Source organism: Ptychodera flava, chromosome 17 (genome assembly GCF_041260155.1).
Source record: "Ptychodera flava strain L36383 chromosome 17, AS_Pfla_20210202, whole genome shotgun sequence".
NCBI classification, from domain to species: Eukaryota; Metazoa; Hemichordata; class Enteropneusta; family Ptychoderidae; genus Ptychodera; species Ptychodera flava.
The window spans coordinates 25,469,233-25,478,873 of NC_091944.1; the positions used below are offsets into that span (position 1 = coordinate 25,469,233).

The following is a 9,641-nucleotide window of genomic DNA, read 5'->3' on the forward strand; positions in this document are numbered from 1 at the left end:
AGAGAGAGAGAGAGAGAGAGAGAGAGAGAGAGAGAGAGAGAGAGAGAGAGAGACAGACAGACAGACAGACAGACAGACAGATAGAGACAGCACAGCGAGAGAGAGATGTAAACAACGTTCGCAATTCTAGCTGTATGTGAGATATCTTTAAGTCAAGCGAGGTTTATGGACAACGCCTATGAAATCTACAGTTCATCCCTCTAGCTAAAAAGGATCGTCGCCGAATATCTTCCATTACTTCTTGGAGAATCTTTGTGGTGCTAAAATCACACAATACTATGCATGCTGTGGAAGTTTTCAATGTTTAATACAGGTAGTCGGGTCGGAAGGTAGGGTTCCCATGCACCCAATGGATGTATTTTTTTAACCTACATTTTTGTAATCCTTAGGGTCTATATTTAATGAATTTTGATGTTCCCAAAATCAAATCGTGTCCCATGGGGTTCATTTGGCGCCATCTTTGCCGCCATCTTGGCCGCCATCTTGGATTTCAACAATGGGGTAGGGGTCACGTATCTACCGCTCGACGGAAACAGAACAATAAATACTATAAACGTTACATTTTTAGAAAGCCAAGATCATGGCCTTTTCATTGATATATAACTTAATAGGGATTAATTAATATTCGAACGTCGATTAGACTTTATATCGGCCATTGGCCGTAAATCGTAAAATTTGCTAAATTTCACACCCAATAATTAAGTTCCCGTTCCTCCAAACAATTTTTCATAAGGTATTTATATATTTTTTGGAAGAACTCAGTGCAATAAACAAGAAAAACAAGATTAAAAGTATGTGTCTTGAGATTTAGTGGGTGCATGAGCTTGTTTTCTTATTACGCGGTATGCCACATATCCGTGTGTAACATAAGGGGTAGGGGTAATGTTTCCCTTTCTGTTTCGAATCATGAATGATGAAACCATAAAAATGTTACATTTTTTGAAAGTGCTGCATCAGACCTTTCTAAAAATATATAGATTTATGGGGAAAAGTTGCATATTCAAAAGTTACAAAGCTTAAACCTTTCGGTTTGTGTCGATTTTAAGTGATTTTTTAAGAACGAAATTACAATATATGGGGTAGGGGTAATGTTTCCTTTCTGCCTCGAACCATGAATTACGAAACCATATAAATGTTATACTGTTTAAAAGCTCTGAAATGGGCCTTTCCAAACATGTATAGTTTTATTGGGAAAAGTCCATATTTTAAACTTACAAAGCTTATGCCTTTCAGTTTGTGTCAATTTTAAGTGATTTTTTTAAGGACGAAATTACAACATATGGGGTAGGGGTAATGTTTCCCTTTCTGCCTCGAACCATGAATTACGAAACCATATAAATGTTATACTGTTTGAAAGCTCTGAAATGGGCCTTTCCAAACATGTATAGTTTTATTGGGAAAAGTCCATATTTGAAAGTTACAAAGCTTAAACCTTTCAGTTTGTGTCAATTTTAAGTCATTTTTTTCAAACAAAATTTAATATAAGGGGTAGGGTAATGTTTCCCGTGCTGCTTTGAACCATGAATTATGAAACCATATAAATTTTATACCGTTTGAAAGCTCTGAAATGGGCCTTTCCAAACATGTATAGTTTTATCTGGAAAAGTCCATATTTTAAAGTTACAAAGCTTATGCCTTTCAGTTTGTGTCAATTTTAAGTGATTTTTTAAACAAAATTATAATATAAGGGGTACGGGCAATGTTTCCCGTTCTGCCTTGAACCATGAATTATGAAACCATATAAATGTTACACTGTTTGAAAGCTCTGAAATGGGCTTTCCAAACATGTATAGTTTCATTGGGGAAAGTTGCATATTTGAAAGTTACAAAGCTTAAGCCTTTCAGTTTGTGTCAATTTTAAGTTATTTTTTGAACAATATGCACAAAACAGTTAGTCCGTTGGCCAGGTATCGAAATCATCCCCTCTAAGGCATTTTACCCACTATGATTTTCTGTTAGCTAGTATTCTCAGCTGTCATAATCTGCTTATTTTCCATTTAACTGATGGTGTGTGAGAGTGTAACGACTTGTTTGTGAAGGGCTGTCACGCCCTCTGTAGTAAAATAGGAATGGGTTAGGGGTAACATATTTACCGCTAGTCGGAAACAAAAAAAAAAGTACCATAAACAATACATTCTTAGAAAGCCCAGATATAAGCTTTTTACTTTTTTGATAATTATTCGACTTTAGATGGCGCCAATATTCCGTATGTACATGGCGGTCAGCAGCTGAATCATTCACATAACGAACGTTGATATGGCCTGAAACTTCGGTAAATTCATTCAAGCAAACTCTTGTTTGATTAAGTTGATAGTTTTCCTTTCTTTTTTATTTCGAGTATTTACCATGGCATGACTTGAAACGAACCTTGAAACGAAGGCTGTACGTATCTATATTAGTCCGAGCCTGAGCGTGATCTGAGAGCAAACAGATCCGCAGATAATGCGAACGATCGCAACCGTTACCAACAGACTCATTATGCAGAGCCATGCCCAAAACGCCCAACCAAACTTGGCACTAATCATTGATCCCAGTCCATTTCGAGCCGGGCTTTAAGGGAAGTGCGGTGGCCTTTGAAAGACCCTTTGGTTTGGTTTTGTACCGTAGTATAGGAAGAAAACCCGACCTGTCGTCGTTGCTGTGAATCTTTGTGTTGTTTTTAGCCTCTTTTTTGCCTATTTGAAGAATCGTCTTTGCAGCCTTCCATCCTGCGTTCTGTGTAGCGAGTGTCTTCGATCGCTCTCTTAAGTTTGTTATGTACAACCCGGTGCTTTATTGGGTGTAGAGGTAAATATTTAGAGATCAGGGTGATATATTGGTTGCCGCAGTGTCTTTTCAGGTGTTGCCACTTTTGAAGGAATTCAACACTCGGTATTTTGGCCTGGTAAGTATTCTTTCAGGTGTACCTGTAGGCTACGTGGTACTGAATAGGGGCCACTTAGGTTTCAACACATTCGATACTCTTGGCTTTCGCTTATACCCCGTTGTATGAGTAACTGGGATCGGAAATGGGAAAGGCTTAATTAATATCCATCTTTGCTAATATTAATTCTCGTTTGGCTTACAGATTGCAACCTCTACTTGTTTCGGTGAAAATTTGACTTTCAAATGGACAAAACATTGAGTATGACTTTCTTCTGTGTGTTATTTAGGCCTATGAAAAATATGAAAATTGCATACATATTGTTGTCAAATATCTCAAATCTTAGATTGTAAGAGATAGGCTTAGGCTTCCCTGTAATCATACAAATGAGTTAAATGGGAATTTATTGGAGTAGATTACAGTAATCGAAGAGAATGGTTGACACTATAGAAAGACTTATCTCGGATTGCGGGGACCTAACTATAAAAGAACAGCAAAGAATACTTGCCGGATGTATTGACTGTTCATGTATAGTACAGGCTAGTACAACATGGAATGTAAAACATACAAATCAAAGAAGTGGCAAATTTTCTCAACTTTTCACAAAGTTTATATTCCATCATTACTATCAGGATTAGGATTTTCCCAATCTATAAATAAGCTATTACTTGATTACACCTTGATTCAGCATGACTAACATTTTGCATTTGCCCGTCCCTGGGATCGCGAACAATGCCTTTAACGAAGCTTTTGAACGCTTTTTGTGAATTGTGTAAGAATGTCCTCTCTGTGGTGTATAATGTGTGAAGCCGTTGTCTAGCTCGCTTGACTCTGATGATTATGTTGACTTATTTTTTCTCAGCTGCTGGTGGCTGATCTAGCTCGAAAGTTAGATCAATCTAGTCTCTCTGATTCAATCATGCTGGTGGGAGTGGTATCTTCAAGCATTGACCCTAAAACGTCCGTTTGTAGGGTCTTTGCTTCAAAGACGTCAGGGTCTAACATTGGTTAAATTCATCCATGATAAGAAACTAATGATAGATTCACTCACAAGGCATTTTAAACATTGAGGTGTCAATGGAATATAAGCCTTTTTAGTCATTTTCTGAGTTTGTCTCGCCTTCTTATTGCTTGGTGTAGAGAGTGTTTGTTCGCCTTCTGTTTACTATTTAGTTGTGTAATTTGAATGCGTTCTGTGACATTTGGCTTTTCGGGTTTTAGTTCCAGAATTATTTTGCTATTGAATTTTAGTACCCAGTCGAAAATGTAATCCTCATTGGGAGTATATAGTGTTCTGCGTTGTAAAATAATTTCGAAAAATTGGTTATGATCTCTTGTTTTCTGGTAAGGAAGGTAAAGTGTTGTCGATCCATATTATCTTATTATGGAGAAGCTATATTGTGGATTAATGGTGATTGGTTTTCAGCGATAAAAGATTCTCTCGTCTTCCCGTGTGGTATTAAAAGTAACACTATTAATAGTGAGCTCTGATTTGCCCAGACGGTCACGTGACTGTGCATGTATTTACGATATACTGTAAAGTTTGCCATTCCTATCTCCATAGTGGGTTTCTTTCACATTGTTTGTATTTTCATCACAAGTTTCAATATACTGATATAATATAGCGATAAACAACCCCTATAAGTTGGGTACACCACTCGAGCTCGGTTTTGACCATTTCACTCCTTATACACACGACTGAAGTTCGTGCGTATATGTTGTTTACCGGTCGAAACCGTGTGGTATCCTTTCAAAGTGGTGCTTTATTGCTTATATATCTCTTGCGATACAATAAAAGAAAGGGATTGATTGTTGCTGCTGTCATATCAACTTTGCATGACGACTATGACATCCAATATAGTGTTTGTGGGTTTGGAATATATAATTTTTGACATATTATAGCTGTTAACTTTCTTTCCCGAATTTGAGTTATTGAAATGAGTAAAACGTCTTTTATTAACCACCATTTTAGCTTTTTAGTGCTATTTAATGCCTATAGAGTATTTTTCTACGTTCCTTTTAACAAGTAAATGTCAGTAATTAAAGTAACACAAACTTTTGAGTTTAGGCATTGTCACTGCATAATTTTTGAGTTACCCCATCAAGCCATATCTTGTTGGAAAAACAGCTGCGTTAGTGTTTCAGAGATATGATATTTATGTGGCTTCCTTATTCGCTGCGTTTTGTAGGAGAGGAAACATTACCCATACCCCTCTCCCTTAAATGTATATTATAGAGGGATGTACGGCATACCATATATTAGGTAAACAATCGACGCACCCCATAAGTCTCAAGAAGATACACTCTTTTAATGTTTTTTACTTCTCTATTGCATTAAGTTCTTTCAACTGATATATAAATACCTTGTAAAAATTGTTTGGAGGAACATGAACTTAATTATTGGGTTTGAAATTAAGCAAATTTTACAATTTACATTTCATGTCCGATATAAAATCTAATCGATGTTTGAATATCGATTTATCCCCATTTAGTTGTATACCAATGGTAAGGGGATTATCTGGGCTTTCTAAGAATGTATTGTTTATGGTTTTTTTGTTTTTGTTTCCGACTAGCGGTAAATATGTTACCCCTAACCCATTCCTATTTTACTACAGAGGGCGTGACAGCCCTTCACAAACAAGTCGTTACACTCTCACACACCATCAGTTAAATGGAAAATAAGCAGATTATGACAGCTGAGAATACTAGCTAACAGAAAATCATAGTGGGTAAAATGCCTTAGAGGGGATGATTTCGATACCTGGCCAACGGACTAACTGTTTTGTGCATATTGTTCAAAAAATAACTTAAAATTGATACAAACTGAAAGGCTTAAGCTTTGTAACTTTCAAATATGCAACTTTCCCCAATAAAACTATACATGTTTGGAAAGGCCCATTTCAGAGCTTTTAAACAGTATAACATTTATATGGTTTCATAATTCATGGTTCGAGGCAGAAAGGGAAACATTACCCCTACCCCATATGTTGTAATTTCGTCCTTAAAAATCACTTAAAATTGACACAAACTGAAAGGCTTAAGCTTTGTAACTTTCAAATATGCAACTTTCCCCAATAAAACTATACATGTTTGGAAAGACCCATTTCAGAGCTTTCAAACAGTATAACATTTATATGGTTTCATAATTCATGGTTCGAGGCAGAACGGGAAACATTACCCGTACCCCTTATATTATAATTTTGTTTAAAAAATCACTTAAAATTGACACAAACTGAAAGGCATAAGCTTTGTAACTTTAAAATATGGACTTTTCCCAATAAAACTATACATGTTTGGAAAGGCCCATTTCAGAGCTTTCAAACGGTATAACATTTATATGGTTTCATAATTCATGGTTCAAGGCAGAACGGGAAACATTACCCCTACCCCTTATATTAAAATTTTGTTTAAAAAAAATGACTTAAAATTGACACAAACTGAAAGGTTTAAGCTTTGTAACTTTCAAATATGGATTTTTCCCAATAAAACTATACATGTTTGGAAAGGCCATTTCAGAGCTTTCAAACAGTGTAACATTTATATGGTTTCGTAATTCATGGTTCGAGGCAGAAAGGGAAACATTACCCCTACCCAATATGTTGTAATTTCGTCCTTAAAAAATCACTTAAAATTGACACAAACTGAAAGGCATAAGCTTTGTAAGTTTAAAATATGGATTTTTCCCAATAAAACTATACATGTTTGGAAAGGCCCATTTCAGAGCTTTTAAACAGTATAACATTTATATGGTTTCGTAATTCATGGTTCGAGGCAGAAAGGGAAACATTACCCCTACCCCATATGTTGTAATTTCGTTCTTAAAAAATCACTTAAAATCGACACAAACCGAAAGGTTTAAGCTTTGTAACTTTTGAATATGCAACTTTTCCCCATAAATCTATATATTTTTAGAAAGGTCTGATGCAGCACTTTCAAAAATGTAACATTTTTATGGTTTCAACATTCATGATTCGAAACAGAAAGGGAAACATTACCCCTACCCCTTATGTTACACACGGATATGTGGCATACCGCGTAATAAGAAAACAAGCTCATGCACCCACTAAATCTCAAGACACATACTTTTAATCTTGTTTTTCTTGTTTATTGCACTGAGTTCTTCCAAAAAATATATAAATACCTTATGAAAAATTGTTTGGAGGAACGGGAACTTAATTATTGGGTGTGAAATTTAGCAAATTTTACGATTTACGGCCAATGGCCGATATAAAGTCTAATCGACGTTCGAATATTAATTAATCCCTATTAAGTTATATATCAATGAAAAGGCCATGATCTTGGCTTTCTAAAATGTAACGTTTATAGTATTTTATTGTTTCTGTTTCCGTCGAGCGGTAGATACGTGATCCCTACCCCATTGTTGAAATCCAAGATGGCGGCCAAGATGGCGGCAAAGATGGCGCCAAATGAACCCCATGGGACACGATTTGATTTTGGGAACATCAAAATTCATTAAATATAGACCCTAAGGATTACAAAATGTAGGTTAAAAAAATACATCCATGGGGTGCATGGGAACCCTACCTTCCGACTAGACTAAAGGGACCACGAGCAAGCTTGTCTGACTCGGAGCTCGGGAAACTCAACTGTCATCAATTTGAAAGTGATGCATCAGTCATTTTTACCTTACTCCAGGTCGACAAGCAACCGTGACGTTGACAGTATCGCTAGAATCATAAACAGTAGAGTCTATGCTTGAATTTGAATCGAAAAAACATCGTCATGGATCCGTTCAAGGAGAGCCGAAATATCCTGCTTAACGATTCAGCGCGCTTTCAATCTATCCTATAGTAGAATGGAAACTCTCCATTTGATAAAACGAGCCACTACAGATAATGTGAGATGAAATTCAGCAAACTCAAGCAGAATAACTATCTGGGAACCTGTACTCACAAGTTGGTTGAAGGATAAATATAGCAGTCACGAAGATAAAAACGTGATTAGAAATTAAAAATTTGATTAGAGTTTCGAGTATTCCGTATATTATTAACTATTTGCTACATTAAATTATCAGCGTAATGTCATCTGCATGTCGTGCGCATTAACCGAGCGATGAATTACTTTACACCTGAGTACGGTGGGCGGGTGTTTCCATGACAACATTTGATAATCTCGAGAGCGGCAACGCTCCAAGCAAGACAAGAAATTGTTACTATGAATTAATTGCGATGCGATATAGTTCAATCAGTTGCACCGTTGTCATGACATCGGACGTGCCAGCAATGGGAATGGTTTCAGCCAGAATATACGCGCAAAACATTCAGCTCGTACGCGGCTTATCGCAAATACCGCCGATAAGTTGCTAAAATTAGTTGTTTACGACCGCAGACCACGGCCATGTTACAGAAGCCGAGGCACGAGCGGCGACGTGTAATAGTGTAAATAGTAAAGAAACCTGGCAGTGATCGCCAGCTCACAGCACTGCATGAAATTACATTACCCGTTCCCTGAATCAATCCATACTCCCGCTCTCCATTGAAAAACAGAAGTCGCACACTATAATCTCTTTCAAGGTTGCAGTCAATGAATCATTGGTTCCTGGAAAGTTTTGGCAGAATATACAGTAGTTTTAGACTTAATCGCGACAAAAAATTATCGATACACAGGCATGATGGTATGATTTTTGAAGACTCATGAAACGACAGCGTGGTACCTTTGGCCTCATTTGCTAATTAAAACGAGGTGTTATAGGATTGTCAGACTGCATTTAAAGGGCATTGTTACAGATGAATAACCAAACTAGCATTGACAAAAACAGTTTTTCGAGTGGAATGAAAGTGGCATATTAAAATAGGAAGAAAATAATATTATTTATTAAACCGAGTACAATATTCACTGTATCGGAAGGAGTCAAATGACGATAAATGATCACTGCATTATTATTGAATCAATTTTCTTATATCCCCTCTCTAAACGAATGGAAAAGGTTCATTCGCGCGCTTGATCAACCGTACGGTACAGGGTATACAAGACACCGTAGATGCGGGAAAACAGTTCCTCGTTACATCTGTCGGCATTCATGCGTCACATCACCGTTGGTGAAATATTGACGCATAGGAGGGGAACATACTATGGCTTACGCAACAGTAATTGAATGAAATTGTTCCTTCTAGCCGATAATTGTGGTTGGATTACCGTGTGGATGTCTTGATAACGTGCAACAAAAACACTGAAACACATCGACCGCTGCTATTCTTGCCGCAATGAAGTTGGCTCGTCAAGTGCGCTGACATGCTCGTTTGTTTTACAAATTGACCAAGGTGACAATACTCTATGGACACAAACACCGAGCAGCAACTCACCTATTTAGCCGATAAAAAACACAGCAACGCCCTCTTTTCACAAATCAACGGGGGGAACTCCGATGTACGTATACCACTGACATGTTGTTGGAATAAAACGTTCTGACTTTTTTACCGATGTACACGTATCAGTAAAACCCATGAACTTCAACACGTTTTCCCAGCCGGCTGCGTGCGGCGCGGTCGCGATGAAGAGTTGCAAGAGTGCGCATGACAAGTGGGGTGTGCTGTCAACGAAACGTGTCAGCGGTTCATCCATCCGATGACTTCGATAATAAGCGTATTTTACGAGGTTGTTAATAAAGCAATTTTAATATTTTATCATACAAGTATCCATTTATTTGAACAAATCATCCATACGCTTGAGAAGAGACTATTTGTCTCGGCATATAACGTTTTTTGTCCACATACATTTCCGTCAAGTAAAAAATCCTATACCGACTGTTATTGCATTA

The 9,641-nt window shown here is 37.2% G+C and overlaps 1 protein-coding gene across 1 annotated transcript in view; it reads right to left on the reverse strand.

Moving 5' to 3' along the window:
- Positions 1 to 9,413, reverse strand: part of LOC139115870 (glycine receptor subunit alpha-4-like) — an 80,350-nt gene extending 70,937 nt beyond the window's left edge. Inside the window, exon 1 of the mRNA XM_070678271.1 lies at positions 9,187 to 9,413. The gene's annotated coding sequence lies outside the window, so the exon portion shown is untranslated. The remainder of the gene's footprint in view (positions 1 to 9,186) is intronic.
- Between the last annotated feature and the right edge of the window lie 228 nt (positions 9,414 to 9,641).